The following is a 20483-nucleotide window of genomic DNA, read 5'->3' on the forward strand; positions in this document are numbered from 1 at the left end:
CTTTCCTTTTTCCTTAAAAAAAAGTGAACACACAGAAGGAATTAAACGTGAAACGACTCACTTGAAACCTGAAGAATCTCTTACCGCTCTTCGGCCTATTCTCCAAAGCTCTCTAGGAACACTCCACCCATTCGTTTCACGTGCATAATGTGATTAAAAAAGAAAAAGAGTGAGAGAGAAAGAGAAAAAAAATTATTTTCCTACTAATGACGGGGCAAAATATAATCACGGAACGGTGGATGATGTCGCTCTCGCTAGGCAGAAACGCGTCGAGGGGTCGCTTTCATCCCTTTCTGTGCGTCGCTATCAGTATTTTTTCTTAACCGATGAAAAGCAGTGAATTTCATTCACGTCGAGCCCATTCGCCTTTCTCTCTCTCTTTGCTTTCATCGATACTCGTTTCGAGACGAGTTGCGTGTGCATCACGTTTGCGTACCACGCAACGTATTCGCGTATACAGGAGGCGGAACGAGTCACGAGATTAATGCAATCGTACGTCACCGGCCGGGGGTTTTATTCGTCGCGTCTCGTCGTTACGTTGGAAGTATGTCAGTGTGAAATATTCGTGCCATTCGTTTACGCGACATCCGACTCATTATCCACGGTCGAAGAACGGGAAAGAAAAAGGATCGGACGACACGCGTCGTTGTCGCTCTGCGTTTCATTCACGCCTCTAAACACCGACCTACGTAATAACACGGATAGCGAACGCGTATCATCACGATTAAAGGGATAATAACGCTTCAACGTTTCACGCGTTGTCGTTCCGTATCTTCTTTTCCTCCCTTTTTCCTTTTCCTCGCATCCTCGTTTCCGTCCTTCCCTTCTTCTTTCTCAATATAACCGTGGCACATGTATTGAAAAAGAAACACAAGATTTTTAACCCTTTTGAAAATGTATATTTTAGAAACGAGCATCCACTTAACCCCTTTCGCCTTTATCACGATCAAAGATTTAAATTTGTGCAAAAACGTGCATTTTTTTCGTGATACACTCGGGAAATTATAGCAAAACGTGAACAGAAAAATGAATTGTTCAACTACATGCTTTGCTACTGTTTTCGTGTATTTTGTAATCAGACGCATACCTCGGCGTACAGTCACAAAGTAAGAACGCAATGCCCTGTCGAGAAGAGTTGAAACTTCAGCAGGCACAAGACCCGTATCTTGTTTACATTGAATCAAGTTGTTAATTAGCTTTTCTCTGTACAAATTTCGTTCAACTCTCTAACACCGGGAGTAATTCGAGCGGAACGGAAGATTGCGGGGAATTCAAAGGAATTTCGCGTGCGCGATAAAATCCGGTTTAATTCGATGATCACCTCCCCGCGTTCCCATGAGATCTGTTGCCCGGTGGAAATTAATAATAAAACGGAGTGCTACCGACAAGAAGCTTTTCTCTCTCTGCCTTTGTCCGTTTCTATCCCGTTTCCACGACAAATTGAGTGCCTCGTAGGAATTCTTTTAATTCCCGCTTCAGTCCGCTCGGAAGCGTATTATTTAATTTTTAAACGTTTGCGAGGAAAGTTTCACCCGGTCGTGTCCGGAGCTATACGCGTTACCGAAAAATAAAACCGTAATCACGGCCAAATGGAAACGGAAATTCGAATCTTACTGCTCTTTGCGCGATAAGTATAATTGCACAAGTCGAAATTGCTACCGGGTTTTCCCGGTAATTCGAAGCGAACGAATTAATTCGACGATAAAATGTAATTGTCCCGTGCCCAGTTCTCATTCTTGATCGTAACGGCAAGAAAATGCGACGTTAATGAATAAATAGTTGTTCGTTCGGCCATTCACCTCTTTACGGTTACCTTTCGTCGTACTTTAGCTGTTAGGAATTGAAATTGACGTCGTTGAAACTGCGATGAGAGCTATCGGAAATCAATTTATATTAGATTGGTGCATAGAAAATGTTCTCTTTCCAAATAAAACTTTAACCTGTACGTAAACGAATGGACAACTGACTTGTTTTGCTTATTTGTTTCAGATTTCTAGAAATCTAGTTCAAGAGTTTAACAACTTTTGTAATGATATTGTTAAAGTTTCTTCGTTTACCATTTCCTCGAAAATGTTTTATATATTAAAAAATTGCCTACATGGACGTGGCATGTATTCAAACTTCCCCAATTGCCAATAACAATTTGATGATTTTAACACACTTCCTTTTCTTTGGTGTGCTTGACGATTAGGAACAAGATATACGTTGCTCTTTAGGATTAAGTTTCAGAAACACAACATTTCACACGTACCAACTTAGCAGCAAGGATTTTATTGTAATCTTAAACTTTAATGACAGAGCCTACCAATTCAGCGCAGAAAAAGAAATAACAATTCTCATCGCGACGTTCGAGATTCTCGCCGGATACGATAGTTGGATCGTTGGATGCCGCGATTTTCGATCGCATAGCCCGCGGCGTTCGTTTCCAGGCGGAATCTCGTTTACAGCGGGGGATCTAATCGGCCGCGAAATTTCTTTTTCCCGCAGCAATCGCGTGGTCTGCCTTTTGTAACCAATGACTCGAACGTACCACCATGCCAGTTCGTTTGATAGCGAACTATAACGCGGCACTTATTGATGCCGAAGGTATCGTCGGTCGAACTGGAAGGAGAAACGGCTCGACTACTGGTAACGCGTTGAATCTGCATCCTCGGCGACGTACGTTTCGGAGAAGGAACAACACGTCTCGTTTTCCTATCGATTGAAAATTACCTCCTTTGTGTCATCTTCTTTGAGCCTCTGTGTATTTCACAGATAGAAATACGAATCCGCGTGTATATACAAAATTAAAAACGCGAATTATTATTCGAATACTACATTCGTTTCGTGTGAATTGCGAGGAATAGAAAAGTTTAAGTAGATATGGACCGTATTCGTCAGACATGGCTCCAAATCGATTTTATGAAAATTCCTTAGACAACCAGAAGTATTTATAACTTTTTACAATTGTAAAAATGAAAATTGACAGTTAGGGCATTTTGAATATAACCGACAAATAGAAGATACTTCGAAATAAAAAGTGCCCCATTGAACAATGAAACATTTTTATTAGAACATCAATAAAAAAAAATGAGGACAAATCTTGCATCTAACGGTGCACTGTGTTTGCATCCATATCTTTGAGGAGTAATCTACGAATATTATTGTAAACACAGCTTAGAAAATAATCGTAAATGCTGCTTTATAATCGTATAATTGAAGCTAGAGGTGTGCAGATACCTTACTATTATATATAGAACGAGCAAATACCGTTTACTAATATCTTCTACACGTTTCAACGATATATTCTGCACGTTTTGCTTACGACGAAATAACGAACGCGAATGGTTTGTTGAAATAAACGAAGCCTTGTTATAATATGTCGCTATCAACTGTTACCAAGGCGCCACGGTGGTCATCCGTGACCACCGATAAGATAAGCGGTCCATTGGGAAAGAATGCTGTTTTACATCGTCAATTTATTATTATTTTGCCATTATATGCTTTGAATAATAAAAATACTCTCGTGGCGTCCCGAGCGAAACATTTGATTTCAGCGTGGCAGTCAAAGTGTTAAAGGACACCCTCAAGCTAAGAGAAATATCTAAACGAACAAATCTCTTTGGAAGGAAAGAACACGATATTAGAAACGAAGAATGAAGAATTGCCGATTATTCGTACTCGACTTGGAACTTTATCATCTTCGCGATCAAATTAGGCAATTATCACGAACGAACCAAGAGAACTTGGTAGTTACGATGTTCATTAACAATAAGTACCTATTCTCCATTTTCGGCGTTCCAGGCGAAACTTCCTGCGCGTAGCCCGCGGTGGCTTGGCATTCCGTTTAAATCCACTTAATTCTTCGTTTTCTTTCCCGTCTGAGATTCCATCTTTCAACGACCATCCAGCGTTTTCCACTTCTTCTCGAGACGTTGCTCAGAGAGCCCGCAGGCTCGCTCTGGTAACGAGCCCTCCACGAAAAAGGCACCGCGAATCTCATGATAAGGCGAACTTTCGTTGACGTTTCGGGCGATAACGGGCCGCGAGAACGGTTCCGAGGGAACGGACGCTTATCGTCCCTTTCCCACGAGTTCGCGCCGCTGTTTTGCGACTTTCCCTTATCACTCGCCGATCTCTCGCCTCTCCGGTTCAATTAACCGCGATGTTATACGACCTGCCCCGCGAATATCTTCCCCCTTCCAGAAACTTTCGACGAATCCGTCGTTCAATTTTTCAACGTTTATCGCGTCATCACGAGATTATCCTATTGGAAGTTCGTACGATATGTAATGGAGAAATTTAGGGAACAATGTTAGAGGAAAATTCATTGCGTCGACGTTACGTTATTACATTAGTGATAATGTTAATCAGGGCAAAGGAATTTTATAATACGATTGGTTTTTAATGCGGTAACGACGATGGTGTATGATGATGTAGCTGATGACACATTACGTATATAGTAGGTTGTCCGAGAAGTTTCTTTCGTTTCATAAAGTGATAATAGGTGAACAACAGTTTCTGTTTTATATTATTTTATTGAATTAGGTATAATCCACTTCGTTCTATTTCTATTATTATGCTCGTGCATAATTCGATAAACTAATACAAAATAAAAAACATTGTTCGTTTATTATTTCCTTATAAAACGAAAGAAACATTTCGGACAACCTAACATCATGCGATATCGTTTTTCAATGCTAAGCTCGCCAGGCCCAGTCAAGCGATCGGTTTGAAAATTTAATTAAAATCGTACATTCAATGCTATTTCTTTTGTTCATTTAACTTTACATAAATTCTTATGTTACCTGAGAGTAATCAATTTGTCAATTGTTCTTAGTACGAGAATTTACATAAAGTCAGATGAACGAAAGAAATAACGATGAATGTACAATTTTAAATTGCATTTTGAAATCGGTCGTTCGACCAGACTTGCTAAGATTAGTCTCGATATAATTAGAAAAGATTCCGACTTTTGTGAACTGTGTTGTAATAAGATTACAGCGATCGATCAAGTCTATTCTGCCGTTTTCCTCATCTCTTCGAACATCTTTCTCGTCTCGCGAATACACAAATTCAATGCAGATATCGAGTACCAGAAACGGACATCTAAAAGTTATTTATATTTGTAATAATATTTATCGAAACGTGACATCGATTTTGGGTTACGCGAGGTCGAGCAGAACAGCGAGGTTAAAATATCGATGACTGTTTCAATTATAAGAAAAACACGCTTCACATGGAAGATAATGAAAGAGAAAATACCTGTTTGTTCTCAAACCAATAACAACTCTGACGAACAGCACCTTAACTTGACTGACAACTTACAGGAAATAGATCGATTCCCTCGTCTCGGCGTTTATCTTCTACTTAGGATGTTCTCGAAGCGAAATCCTAGTTAAACATAGCATCGAAAGCAATCTGTCATATCGTTCTCTCACGCACAGTCCAAACAAGCCCCGCAGCTGATTCTTCGACGTTCCGCTGTCTTGTCCCACGGTTCTCGCTCTTTCAACCAATATTTATCCCCCGTCCATCATTGCATTGTTACATCTTTGTGTTTGTGGTTGGTAGAAACACGGACGAAAGCAAACGAAAAGTTAGAGGAACAGAGTAAACCTGTGCGAAAATCGTTCGCCAAGATGTAACCGCGGGCAAACAATCGGACAAACGAATAGCGAAAAAGTGAGACAAAGTAGGAATACACAAAGAAAAAAAGAGCACGTAAGTGAAAGAAAAGAAGATGAACTAAGGAAGAAGAAATGAGTATAGTCTGAAATGGAAAGAGAAAGGCAGGAGGGAGGTGGGAAAAAGGAGAGAAGGAGCCACGAAGACTGTCGAGATACACTTGGAAAAGGCTGAAAGAATAAGACGGAGACGAAGGCAGAGCGACAGAAAGTTGGCAAGTCGGATAATGGCGAAGTTATGGTTGCAACTCGAACCTCAATCCTTGTATACTATCTTGGTATACGACTACGCTAACGATGCTTTAAGCCGTAGCTACAGCTTGTCAGTTTTACCTTTCGACGACCTTACACCGCCAGAATTTACTTCGTTCGCTGTTCATATTCAAAGCAGCCTCTGATGAAGAAAAGCGTGGACACTGGACATATTTAATCTTTCCATTTCCCGAGATTCTTTCGTGGATTGTACAGGACAAGGATATAGAAATGGCTATGCAGGAACAAATGCTTTCGGGACGAACGTTCGCGAATGGACGATGTCAAAGCAACGAATGCTCAATGTTGTTAACAAAATAGTATAGTGGCAAGTAAATAGAAGATAAAATGTCAAGAATTTCCCTTAGTTCTTCAGAGTGGTAGATTATTAATTTAACGAAATACATCACTGCCTAAAGCACACTTTCGTCGAGAAATATCTATGAAAAATAGATGAATTATCATCCGCATGTTTCTTGCACGAAATTATCGTTCGTAGACGACGCTGTGATTTATCGATCAGCCGTCGAGGGAATGCAAGGACCGACAGTCCTTGCTCCAATTTATAACGATTGGATAGATAGGTCAACGATTTCCGGGCTGAAGTGCAAGTGGAACGAGAATAATGGACTGGAAGCTTTGCTTTATTTGATTACCTGCTCGTGCCGCTTACGCATCGTCGGCTCCCGGCTTCGCTGAATCGTCCATTTTACGTTTCGGAAGAAGTCATCACGCGCGAGATCCTCCGAAAACTTACATGGTCGCCCTGTCACGCGCTTGTCGCATTTTCAGGACATATGTATTTACTTACAGTCGCTTGCAGTTGAATTGCGAACATCAACTTGACGTTGATCAAGCTGTGAAATAGTAACGAGGATGGTTGAAATCGTAACTGAACCTTCACGATCCTCTAACTCGTTTCTAACTTGATAATTTTTATTTTTTCTTCGTTTGAATGATTTCTCAGAAAGTATGGTATCATGTATTTTGTCATATACCTTCCATTTTGATCTCTTTGGAGCAATGTTGGATTCTTGTTGCCAAATATTACTCTACGTTTTATATATTCTATCTTATTGCTCGTATATCCTGTGATAATAAAGAACTGAGAGGATAAAAGTCCGAAGTCTTAGATATCTCTCAGCATCGAGTCAGTCTCTACTGACAAAGACAAAATACCACGGTGACCCAAGACGTTGCTGCGTCAATCAGAACAGCTACTTGATTTATACCCCAGCCATATCACGAAGACTACATCTTCCCCTGATCAGATACCCGAAGAAAGAATCGTAAAACTGCATTTCACGGTTGACGCCGGGCTCGATGGTCCGCTATCAGACCGCGATATTAAGTTTCGACTGACCCTTCAAGGGAGAAACGTTCATAGAGTTTACACCGAGCAGCGGTGAAAATTTCCCGCGGGAAATGGAACGAAGTAGGAAATATCGTCGTTTCCATATGCGCGCCACGTACGATGGCGTGCACATACACGCGAAAAGGCAAAGCTAATTTGCGTGCTGAAGTATAATGTACATACACGTTTGATGGTGCGTTCTGCCGGAAGTTGGCCGATCATCGACGCAATCCATTAACAAGTTATTGCTCAATAATCGCGTATGTAATTACCAGCACGGCATAATTAAACGACGAAAACAACAAAGCAACCTCTACGAGGATAACACAAGAGATGTAATCCGTGGCATTTCAATTAACCATTTAATCATTTCGGTTGGTTCGATGAATTTATGAATTTATTAACGTCGAGGATTCTCGAATCCGAAGGTTTTTAATCAGCGTTTCTTCGCGCAATAATTTACCAATCAACAGCGAACTGACGAGTTACAAATTGCAGGTTATAATAAACTTTTGCAACTTTCCAATTTTATGCCAAATGGAACGATCAGTTACATTGTACTTTATAACATTTACACGTGCGTTTTTATATTTCTTTCCTTGCTATCCTTATTTTATAAGCTGCGTGTCAAGCCACATAATAATTATTAAAGGCTTCAACAATTTCCCAATCATTGCTGACGCTAGACATCGCTTTCCATACGTGTTTTAATACTTACAAACGATTCTATTATCGGAATTGTCACGTAAAATTAATGATAAAAATGGAGTAGCTGAGCAATAACTTAACTTGACTGTGCTTTTATAATTTTGTAGGCTTTTATTCACGAAAATGTTTAAGTATAATATTACAATGAAGTAGCGAAGTTAAAAATAGTTGTTCAAATGACGGCCAAAACTATACACAAGACTAGTCTCGTGGTCGAATGCTTGCTGGTTTTATATGTTGCGTTTGTTGTTGTTGAGGGGCAAGGAGAGGGTCCTGATTGCCCTAGTAATGGGGAAAGTGTAATGTTGGGCCATGCGCAAAGGTCAGATCAAAGCCTAACGATTCGCTGTCAGATGGCACGGAATGACGTGGATTTGGGTATGGTCGTTGTCACAAAATCATCCACCTATAACCACCTAGGCTTCTCAACTACTAAGAATCCACAACGATCCGTCAGAATCGAACTGCATAATAGCTAAACAACGTATTTAAACCGCGTATCGACTATGCAAACTGAGCTGATCGCGTTGGACCAGTTGCCGGGAGCAACGATCGAGTTATCGTGATTTGCATTGGGTCGATAAATAGCGGAACAATTCCGTAGCGTGGCGAGGATCGTTCTCCATCGTCCATGGAAAGTATCGCCGAGAAACATTGAGCCGGCCGTTCTGTCGCCGACTGAAAGTTGCTGTCATTTCGGGACCCGTGGCAACGTCTAGCTGGTTATCAACGTGTTAAACTACGTAATTCTGCGCGAGGCATAAACTTAATGCCGTAGTCCCCCGACTCCGGTTCTCTCTCCTTCGGCGCACCCATAACCGAGCTATGACGGGTTATGCACCAGTGTACGTACGTGTATCTCCATACGGTTGCCACAATCGGAGCGAACAGGCTGGATAATCGCGCGTGCTTGCTCGCGTAACTTCTCGTGGGAAATTGTCGAGAGGCGAGCGTATCGCGCGGATACGAAATCTCGTTTGTGTTGTTGAGCAAAGTGGTAGACGCGCGCGAGCGCGTGCATCTCACAGGACGAACGTTGATAGAGTAAAGGCATTTTTTGATCAAATATGACGAATCGTGTAATTATATACGAGAACTATGGGAAGAAATTCAATAAATTGACGAAGAATTATCTTTGTTGATTTTGCAATTTTTATGCTACTTAATAACTAGAGGACAGTATTTTAACATTAACCTTACCAGGTCCGGTCAAGTGACCGGTTTGAAAATTTAATTAAAAATCGTATATTCGTTGTTATTTTTGTTCGCCTAACTTTATGTAAATTGTTATATCAACAAAAATTGAGAAATCGATTAAACAGATAATGTAAGAATAAGAAGAAGAAGAACCGGCAAAGTTAGTGTTAATGTACTTAATAATTGGGAAGAAGATACAAGTCGTTTAGAAATAACTGATATTTTTGAAACGTTCGAAGAACTGACAAAACTGTGCATACGTACGTTTGATGTTAAAATGAAATGACAGAAGAGAAATTGATAATATAAAATTGATCGACGATATATTACAATTTAAAACTGTTCTTCTGTAAAACACGAAAGATGTGATTTATTATTCTTTCGTCCTGTGAACTTGAAATAGAAAAGGGAAAGAAAAGTTGTAAGTAATATGATAGCGGGAAGAATAGCGGAAAACTTATATGAACTGGTGGAAAGAAACGGATATTTCGCACGGTGGCTGGCGGCTTGTAAATTCGTGGAAGAGAATTATTGCGGTTGACGATATTTTTACGAAGGTCTTGGGCTGCAAGGCGGCGACACATAGTTCACAAGGGTGATAAAGTTTCAATTGCAAAAACGGCAAGTCGTTGGCGATGTTGAAACGTCAACTCGAGAAAAAGCTTATGAATATTTAACAAACAGCCTGGAGCACGAAGTTATCCCGCGTACTTTTCGACGTCCCATGGCTCTCAGGCCCTGTTGAATCTTTTAATTATTCTCGCCTAACTTCTACGAGCAATTGACCAGTTTGCGGCTGGTCGAAACTTTTTGCAGGAATAAGAATGAAGCCCGTTAGAAAGCGGGAACGTGGTCCTTAACCTGAAAATTCTATCATTGTCGTCGGTTTTCCCGCGCGACGAGAGAAGAATTTTACAATTTCAAGAAATACTTCTTCCTCCCTTTTGTTTTCACTGAATGCGGAACTTGAGTTTGGAATTTTAATGAAATTTCATTTCTCCCGTAATAACCTAACTGGTATTATTTTGAGTTTGCATTAAATTGTTGGCGAAAATTGATATTTCAATTCATTGGCCTATTAAAAATTCTGAATTTTTTTCTACAACGCTGGCTAAAGATAAAAACATCTCGTTTCCGTAATTAATTAACTCTTTCTGTTTCAGGTAATCGAGTTCGTTTAACCAATTACGAAAACCAAGTTAGACGCATCAGACGATAGAATGCACGTGAATAACGTAAGTGAATCTAAAACCGGAACACCTGTCATGAACTCGTAGCATTCGCTATTACAGTGATATACAATACTCTTAAAACAGTCTGCGTTTCGTTACGTGACACAGAACATAAAGTAGATCATTCGTCTGTATTTCGAAATCCTCGTAACTCCGTTGTGTTTCAGCTTGATAATAAAGCTAGAAGGTTGTACACGCGACCTTTATCCTATCCTACACGCATTGCGATGAAACATTCATTTTGAAGACAGAGACAGCGATATAATATTCACAGTAATATTAACGTTGAGCAGACAAAGATTTTTACATGGCATATTAATCGTCAAACCGTGTGATAATATAAATGTCCATCGCTAAACACCACTCTTATCGCACCACACCTTCTCCATCGTTTCTTTATCGCCAACCATCGCTTCTACTAGAAAGATTCTAATTTCTATCATTGTTACACGTTACGTTAACACGTAAGCTGTACGATAAACACGTCGATGTACTTTGAGATACATTTTGCAGCTACAGTATATAACGAGAATTCCGATCGAGACAATCATTCATAGAACGTTTCGTGAATCGATTGTCCCCATTTATGGGATGTTCCAAAAGTCCTCCCATGAGAGACAATATCTTCTGATACTCGGTAATTCACGGACAGCGCAAGAACCCGCTTCCAATTCCCGTTAATTCTACGTACGGCGATGAAACCGGCGCACGATCGTGCGGAGCGTTTGATCAGGTATCCGGGCGTTGTTTTTCCACGCGGGATATTTCCCCGTGTATCGAGTTGGATTGCTCTCCGTTGGAATTCCCTTGGGCGGTTTCTGCCGCCGTGAAAAACACCGTGGAGGAAAAACGGGCAGAGTTTGCGGGCAACTTGATACAGCCAACGTGTTGGAAAAACTAATTCCACCGATACGGCACGTGGAATTTTGCGACGATACCGATCGCGCGACGATATCGGGAACAGAAGCACTCGCCGATTCTCGAGGTAGTCGAGATATTTCATTGTCCAGGGAAAAACCAGAGGAATGGAATCAGGCTCCTTGGGAGTTCGCTTGTTTTACCTGCGAATTAATAATGCGAGCCGTTTGTCGGTTGTATGGCCAAGGTAAACCTGACTCTCGCCTTTATTGAAAACGAAACTTATCGAGGACGACCGAACTTCCGGCCTGTTTACCTTGCCTTCTACCTTCGCCATGCAACTGCCGAATGGATTTTGTGACGATGCTTCACGAAACTTTGCCACCGGGATTGCAGACTTTAATTCCTCGTTGGGAACCTGGTAATTGAAATTTAGAAGGTGAAGGGGGGCAGGGGGGAAGGTCTCGAGAATGATAAACGTGTTTTGTACTTTTAAGAAGTAATGGAGTTGTGCCAATGCTTGCGAGAGAAGAAACTGGATAAACGTTGTTAGTTTATAGCGTCTTTATCGCGTATTCTATTGCATAGATCGTGTCAAGACACGAGTATAGTGAAACTTCGTTTATATAAGGTCCATTTGTTCGAACGAAATTTTGGTATCTAGTGGACGATTATATAATGAAATATAAATATAAATGAAAAAACAAACAAGTGGTTGCATAATTTATATTTCCATCTTATTTGAGATTAATATACTATTATAACTGGTTCGATATCATATATAGAAATGCTGGATCACCATTATCAGTGTTCAATATTAGGTAGCTTTGAAGGTAAATGGGATCGATCCAATATAAGCGGCAGCGTATGCTCAACAGACTGAACAAACATATCTAGAATCGATTAAACATACTTAATGCTTCGGATTCAAAGACGTGGCAATGGTAACGTATATTGGTACGAGTACTCGGGTAGCCTAATCGTATTTCCACAAAGACTAGCTATTTAACGAATGTATTTAATTACTTGCCAAAGTCTAGAAATACGTATGTATTACTTACGTATGTAAGTTTCTTTCGTTTTATAAGGAAATAACAGATTTTCCACTTTATATTATTTTATCAAATTACGTATGATCCATTTTGTTCTACCAAAATAAAGATTACAACGTTCGACAGATCAGGTTTCGCGTTTGGATAAAGATGCATCGTTATAAAAGACGTGTCTATAAAAGAAAGACACTTCTCGGACAACCTAATACTTGACGAAATATAATCAGACACAACCGTATTAAAGCATATTCGATAATTCGACGAAAACAACGTAACAATTCGCATCCTTTCGGTATTCAGAATCTATTTTTGATCGACATTTACACCGCAATGTTACGAGTCACCCTATAAATCAGCCCCCCGCAAGTATGTTGCATCATCACTCTCTGTAATAGAACCCTTTGCTAAGCGATAGTTCAGCTATTAGTTCGGCGAACTACGGGCTCTGATCGCGTAATTACTTCTTACGGTACCTGCAAAAACATGACCAATCGCATAATAACCATATCACGTCGATTATACGAAAATAATCCATTTCGGTCTCTCGCCTCGGAAAGAAGTTTAGCACTGGAACGCGATATTTAAAATCTTCACTGGCGATACTCGTACAAAAATTTCCTAATAAACGTGAAGACTAGTTCTCGAGCCTCCGAACCAAACATCCCATTCCAATAATTCCAACATCATCGAAAACTTTCACTAGAAGAGCTTCTCGTATGATTTTAAGCTTTAATCAAGACCTGTTCGAAAAGAAACGCGCGAAACACAGGTGCACGCGAATATCGAAGACGCTGAGAAGTATTCGCTAGGCGTTTCACGTTTTAGCGCGAACAGGGAGCGAAACCGTAAGCAAGGAACGTCGTTCTAACTGAACTTTCCAACAGATCAAACATCTGTCGCCAGCTCGATGCCAGCGGAATCTATTTATCCTTCTCTGGCTTGGCCAGCGAATAATTATATTCAGCAGGGATCGGTTTTAAGAGGCGCATGCCTTCTCTCTCTCTCTCTCTCTCTCTCTCTCTCCTTCTCTCCCTTTATTTCTCCTTTGTCTACCTTCGTCGCAGACCCGCGAAATCAAAACTTTCTGACCTAATAAGGTATTCGTGGTGTGGCACGGTATTTGTTCTTCGAGGTTGCCGGCGGTGCGGCGGCTTATGCAAATCCGTGAAAACGGCCAGAGACCTGCGAGTCGTCAAAGGGAAACGGAGATCACGAGAAGAGAAATGTAGCATCTTGCAAGAATCGGAAGTTTGCTGTATTAATTGCGCCTGACGGAAATGAACGTCGTCGATCGTAGTTTGATATCGTTGTTCTTGACCGAAGAGCGATGGAGTGTAATTGTGGTTGTGAAATCAGTGGATGGCTATGAGAAAGAAAATCAATCGCTCGATGATATATTAGAGAATGGAATTTTCATTTCGTTTGCAATTTCAGTTTAGTTAGTTCGCGTAGGATTGAATTTATGCTGTGATCACCAAAAAGGGATTCCACGAATTCGTTCAATAGCTTCTTCCTTACTATTTCTTCTTCTATATAAATTCTACAACCTTATGAAGTTTGAAGAAGTTGAAGTATTCTATATATCAGCGTGATAAATTCGTCGATAAATTTTCGTCAGATTATAAAAATTCCTTTTGTGCCTCCGGTTCGTGTTGTCGGCTTCTTTAACGTATCTATTATTCCGATACAAGTTCTACAGATTATTTCTCTGCTTGTTTCTTGACGAGTTCATTCCTTGCCTTTTGATCTGTTTTTGATCTGAAAACGTGTTTCGTATAGTATTTTCTGTTTTAATCTTCCCCCTCTCTTTTTCGATTTGAAACATTTATTTGGTCTCGCCACGACGTCCAGCGGAGAAGATAAATTTTGTCAGAGCACAGAGAAGGAAAGATGTCGAATGGTGAAATTTTCTAGCAGTTATGCAAATCAGGAAGTAGGATCAACGGATGAGAAACGAAAGCAGTAAAAGTATTATAGAGATGTTATATTACAGGGAGATAGGAAAGCACTCGTGCTTAATTGCGCACACGCGACACCGACGTTATGATAATAACCACGATAAGAATGCGCAAGTTTTGTGACCTAATGAGATATTCATTTCGTTGGAAATTATACCCCGTTTGCACATACAAGCGTCCCGCGAAATACCTCCCTCTTCCGGCAATGAATTTTAAATATAAACTTGGAAACAAGAGAAGGTTCATTGAAAAACACAGAATCAATTGATACGGCAAAAAAAAAAAAAGGAATTACAAATTACACACGTTGAAAATTAAATGCATCTACGTTGAATGGCTGAACATACAATAGGTGAAATTCTGCTTTAGTGTGGCATTCATTTCCTATCAAAAAGTACTTAATTGCCGCGTAGTTATGAAATTTTCTGAATAATACATACAGGCAGCAACTGTTATTCTATGGTTGGTAAAATAAATTGTTAGAATTAACAAGCTCACAAATTTCTATACTAAAGAAAGGTATATCATTCGTATAGAAATTCGCAGGCAATTTTCGTTCTATTTCGTAATCCTAGCTGTACATGTACGGTTTTACTATGAGCAATAGCTACGGTACAAAATACGCAAATTATGTTTTGGTAGAAATCGTGTCGCTTTGACGAAACAAACCCTCGTTTCCCATTAACTTCAATAACGTTCGCGATCAAAATTGAAAAGGAAAGAAATTCTATCCATTCATTTAGATCGTATACTCTAATGAAACTGCGACAGATAAATTAAACTACAATACGACGTAAAATCATTATGCGTCGCAAGCATGCCATCCATTTATCGTTCTCGGATCATTTTCCACCCCGTAATCGTGACTAATCTTTATGAAACACGCGGTAAAGAAAGAAAAGGGGTCAAATGCGTGACACGAGTCAACCCCTGCGAGAAAACGGAAAGAATGTATTATTTGATTATATTGTGTTTAATTTAATTATATCATATACGATGTAACGAACGAATTACACCGTAGTGCAAAGAATAAAAAATAAAGAAAAATAACAGTCATTTTAAATATTTTTTAGAAGGAAGTCAGTGTTTGAGCAAACATCAATTTTCATTTATACGGAAGCCAGTTAGCGATAAATTGGGGAAAAATTTGTAAAAAGAAAGAAACGACTAAAAAATATTCATTTTTGATTGCTCTGATTACGAATAATCATTACGAATGATTGCAATTTCTTTTTTGGTTACCGCTAACCATTATCGACGAGAAAAATTTGGTCTGCCTGTATTTGGCTATTACTGCTTTTAAAAAATATATAACTTTTTTAATGAAAGTTTCAAAGTTGAATTTTTAAGTTCTAAAAGAAAATGAAATATAGAACCTGATAAAAAAAAAAGAGAAACTTTTGAGAATTTGAAAATTGGGAAATAAGGCTGTGTGCAGATACTTTTTCACGCCACTGTGTTTTCAGAAACGAGATATGCAGGGAAGTTAAATTAATCAGAAATCAATGTAAAACAGTCAGATCGATGGCGTTCCAACAAGAAAAATTCTTCGGCGTGTTTCGTATCGCAACGAGGGAAACGTTCGCGAACTGATAAGATATTCCTGTCGGTATACGGTATTTGACGCTTTCGTGGACTTATGCAAATCCACGGAAACCGCTACGTCGCGTCGGGCAGAGAAGGCAGAGGGAGAAAAAAAGAAGAGGAAGAGAAACGAGAAGATGGAAAGACGAACGACACGCGCGGCCACAAACGGTTGCATGATAATTTCGAGTTGGTGTACGAGTTACACACGCGTGTAAATATTTTATCGCACAGATGTCGTCGGATATTGTGAAATATTCCGTGGCCACGTATGATTCCGAGAAAGCGAAACGATATGTACCGTTTTTCATATTTAATTTTCCAGCGTACTTTGGAACAAATGAAAACGACGTGCAATTTCAGGATACACGCGTAGAACCGCGATGATAATCTTGGACTTTAGTAGGCATACCTTTTTTTGTGAATTAAAAAGCATCAACTTTTTATTGCGTTGTTTTGGTAAGAAAAAAATAGAACGGAGCAGCAGTAAAACGTCTGAATTTTCTTAACGTTGATTAAACTTTTTATTTCGGTTTCTCCTTCGAATTTCTATTTTTCTGCCACTTGGTTTTTAAACAATCTATGAAACGCGTGTAAATTCAAGAATAACGATAATCTGATAGCTCGGAAAACGTATATTTCGTTGGCTATAAAACCTTGGTAAAAACATGAATCGTTTATTAACGTTGTTGTATAAAAACAAAATGGCAAAACGATTCAACGATAGTAAAACATAAAAATTTCGCTGAATCGGTAATTTATTCTTGGATAAACGGATGTTACGCAACAAGAGGCAGTAGTAATATCGCGAATGGATCGGACGAAACATCTCGCCAGTCATTTCGAGACGCGAATGTAATCCTCAAGATTCAAGTACCTACAAGTTTAAGAACGGATGGGAACGCGTAATAACGAAAGTGGCGATAAAATGCGAAACGATATCGGTGAATCAGTGAATCGGTGGAAGAGAGACCCGGTTGATTTACAAGAAGGATTATTAAGTCAGCACGTAAGCTCCTTGAGTTAGCACATAATCCGTCCGATGGATATAGTCAGTTTACAAGGCGCAATATCTCGATTTTAGTACTACAGAGGTTGAACTGGCTGGTGGCTGAGTCGGGAATAACAATCCGAGAATAGATAGGCAGTGGATATATGGATTATACGGAGAGAATTATACGACTTGGACCGTAACGTCTTCGAATTTAATGCAGAAGCGACGAGGCCTGCCATAGCCGCCAGCCATTCCCCATGAAACCCGATCGATGTTTAATTTCCTACGATCGTCCTTGTCGGAATAAAAGCTTTGCTCGTTGCCTCTCTGCTTAATTCACTGGCAAGTGGTTCGGTTATATCACCGTTGAATTTCTTACACAACCGATCTCCTTTCGCCGATCTTTCTCCATTTAATTCCCGCGACACGCTTAAAAGGTTTTAACTTGGAATTTTATATTCTGTGCGTTTATACTTGGAAATTAACCCTTTGTGGCCCAATGACATTTTGTTCCGACTGATTTATGCTCGGCGAACGCAGTGGCTCGCGAAAGTAACTTTTACGCCCAATAACTTTATTACATTCATTCCTGTTGAATCAATTTGTTTATTGCAAGCAAAAATCCTGCGATAAAATGAAATATCGAGTCTACATAGGACCGTAAAAGGTATTTATCTGGGAATTTTTACAACCTGAACGTACAAATATATTTTTACTACGAATAAAGAGAAAATATTCGAATAAAATTCTCCCACGAATTATAAATTTGCCAACTAATAATTTTTATCAAACTGCTCGTCTACGTTTCGTTCAAAAACTCGATAGTCGAATTAGTTTCTAACATTCTGAAGAGGGTTTTCGAGTGTAGCGCGCCTAAGGGGAAGTTGTGCCGGCAACGAAAGCTAAAACACAGCACGTTTTGAGCACAGAGACGAGGCAGCTTATCAAAGTGCAGTACTCGGCCCGTACGAGCAAACAAGACGCGCACCTCGCATCCTCGGAACTGCGTCGTGACATTCAACAGCTAATTACTCGGCTTCTCGTCAAACCGAATTCCAAATTTGCCATGATATCAGCACGGAAATTAGAGAAACTCTCGGGGTTTGCCCGTGGACATTCGTTTGATCCGATCGCACGTCGCAAGCTTATTTCCTCCAATTTCACCTGATTAATTGAAGAATTCGGAGAATTCTTTCTAAATTGCTTTACCTCTTCCTTGTACGCATCCTTGATAGAAGTGTATGCAATCCTTGATTGGAAATGCATCCTTGATTGTTCGAAAATAGAATTTAAGATCGATTACATGGAAGCTGAAACAACACTTACGTCGATTACCATTTTAACTTGTCGATTATGAAAAATTGCACGAAACGAGGTGAAGATACTGGAAGTCGCTGAAAAGCTTGAGGTGGTTTATTATTATTGAGGTGTTAGTTGAAAGGAAAGGAGCAAGAAGGAGAAAGAAGGGACAAGAAGAGGTGAGAGATGGAGGGACACAGATGGAAGCAAGAGAAGAGCAAGAAAGGATGACAGCAGACCAAATTATAGAAGAAAGAAGGAAGAGGGAAATAGAAGAGAGGGGGAAAAGTACAAGGGAATCCAGATATAACAGACATTGCAGAAAAATCGCCAAAGAAGAGTTACCAAATTACTTAGAAGGAAGGATGAAGTGGAAGGACAGAAAAATATTAGCAAGATTCAGATGTGGAAACGGGACCAAAGCAAGGGAATACTGGAAAGAAGAGGGAGAAAAAAGATGCAGACTATGTAAAAGGAAAGAAGAAGACCCGAGACATGTAATAGAAGAATGTGAAATAATGAGAGCACCAAAGGACATAGAAAAAACACTGAACGAGACTGGAGAAGGACTAACAGAATTAAAAGCAATAATAGAGAAGAGAAGGGCGATACAAGACGGGGAGGAACGACAAGAAGGAAGCACAGCAAGGAGACAAAAGCCCAAAAGTTGCAATAATTTTTAGTCACTAGTTTTTACTTTTTAGAGATAGAATAATTTAAGGGAGTGCAATACAATAGAGTGGATAAGATGGGAGGTAGATATATAAGAAGCGAAATAGGTATAAGAGATTTAAAACCGAAAGTTCGTCCAATGCCGAAAGGCACAGACTAAGTAATGATAAAATAATAAAATAATTATACGTGTTAGTTTATTAAAGAGACGAGTGATAAAATTGTAATAGTCAATGTATGTTAAAATCACCTTAAATACAATCACCTTAATACTGCAGAGATACTGTATGCCGGTCGTAATCGTCGCTCGCTATTCGACTGTACGCCTCGCTATACTGATTCGCTATAAGGACTCGGTATACTGACTGTCCTAGAGAGCACGTTCGTCTATTTATAACTACAGCTGTTATTATAAACAGTTTGAATGTAACTCCGGTTGACGATTACAAAAAACGGCGATAATATTTTGTCCGGAGTTGGTTTACCTTTGAACATAACAAACAAAAACTATGTTGACACTCCAAGGCACAACAATACGAGTCTCTTCCGATTCGAATCTTTCGTTGACTCATGTGTCGCTACAAGCTAATACACGAGTTGAATAGGCAGCGATCTGTCAATGAGTAACGCGACTGTATCAACATAGAATATTATTGTAGCATTTGGTGGTACACCATGTGAATATGCAATCTATTTCGTGGCATTTATATAGAAATGTTGTGTGAAACTTAATTAAACGTAAACAGCAGTTGTTGAAGTAATAGATGAGAAAATGTTGACGTTGTGGCATACCCCTGGAGCAGGAAGAACGTGAAACGCGTGTGAAATTTATATGAATGAAATTTATATAAATGAAATTTATATAAATGAAATTTATATCTTCGTAAAGTGTACGCATTGGAATAATTTATCAAGATAACTAATAAAAATCGCGACATCGAGATATCAGAGAGCCAAAATCCCGGGACTCGGTTAAAATACACGACCAGAAGCTTCTATTTCCATCGTAAAACAATCACACTACGTTTCTCATTTTCACAATTCCCTATACCACGAAACATTGCCAGGGAATCACGTGCGGTAACATACGGTGTATACCTTCGACAAAATATTCAAACGTTCAGCGGCGAGCAAATAGTGTGTGTGTCAAAGCCGATCATTTCGTGGCATGCGTCACGCCAGATGAATATATCTCGTTCGGACACAAACAGCGTAAAAACCGATATCTAATAAACAAAGAGGGTAGTTGAAGCGACAGCCAAATGAAAGTACGAAAATATCTACTATGTTGAAAAAGGGGAAGCAAAAATAAACCGAACGACGACAACAATAACGACAAAATCGATCGATGCACATAAAAATCACACTCAAATTTGGAACTATCAAATTGTTATCTGGTCGGGACTCCATGGCAATAGCGGGCAAAACTGAATAACGAAAAAGCGTGGAAAATTCGGCGAGATGAATGTTGAGAATGAAAGAGAGACGAGGTGCGAGTGTCGTGGGCCGAGGCGCGCACGAGTTCGAACATCGAAACGGTATAGTCAGTGAAAAACTCATCGTTTACACGTTTCCAGGAACGTGGAGAGGCGATCGGTATGCGCGACAGCATCCACGAGGCGTCGTTGTGCATATAAAACGTTCCTCTCTCGCATTA

At 39.7% G+C, this 20483-nt stretch overlaps 1 protein-coding gene across 4 annotated transcripts in view; it reads left to right on the top strand.

Moving 5' to 3' along the window:
- Nucleotides 1-20483, top strand: part of LOC122573565 (fasciclin-3) — a 344421-nt gene that overhangs the window by 269448 nt on the left and 54490 nt on the right. Inside the window, exon 1 of one of the 4 annotated variants that reach the window (XM_043740102.1) lies at nt 10341-10412. The exons of the other annotated variants lie outside the window; for them this stretch is intronic. The gene's annotated coding sequence lies outside the window, so the exon portion shown is untranslated. Of the gene's footprint in view, nt 1-10340; nt 10413-20483 lie in introns of those variants that run through there. 4 annotated transcript variants of the gene reach the window in all.

Source organism: Bombus pyrosoma, linkage group LG12, assembly GCF_014825855.1.
Source record: "Bombus pyrosoma isolate SC7728 linkage group LG12, ASM1482585v1, whole genome shotgun sequence".
NCBI classification, from domain to species: domain Eukaryota; kingdom Metazoa; phylum Arthropoda; class Insecta; order Hymenoptera; family Apidae; genus Bombus; species Bombus pyrosoma.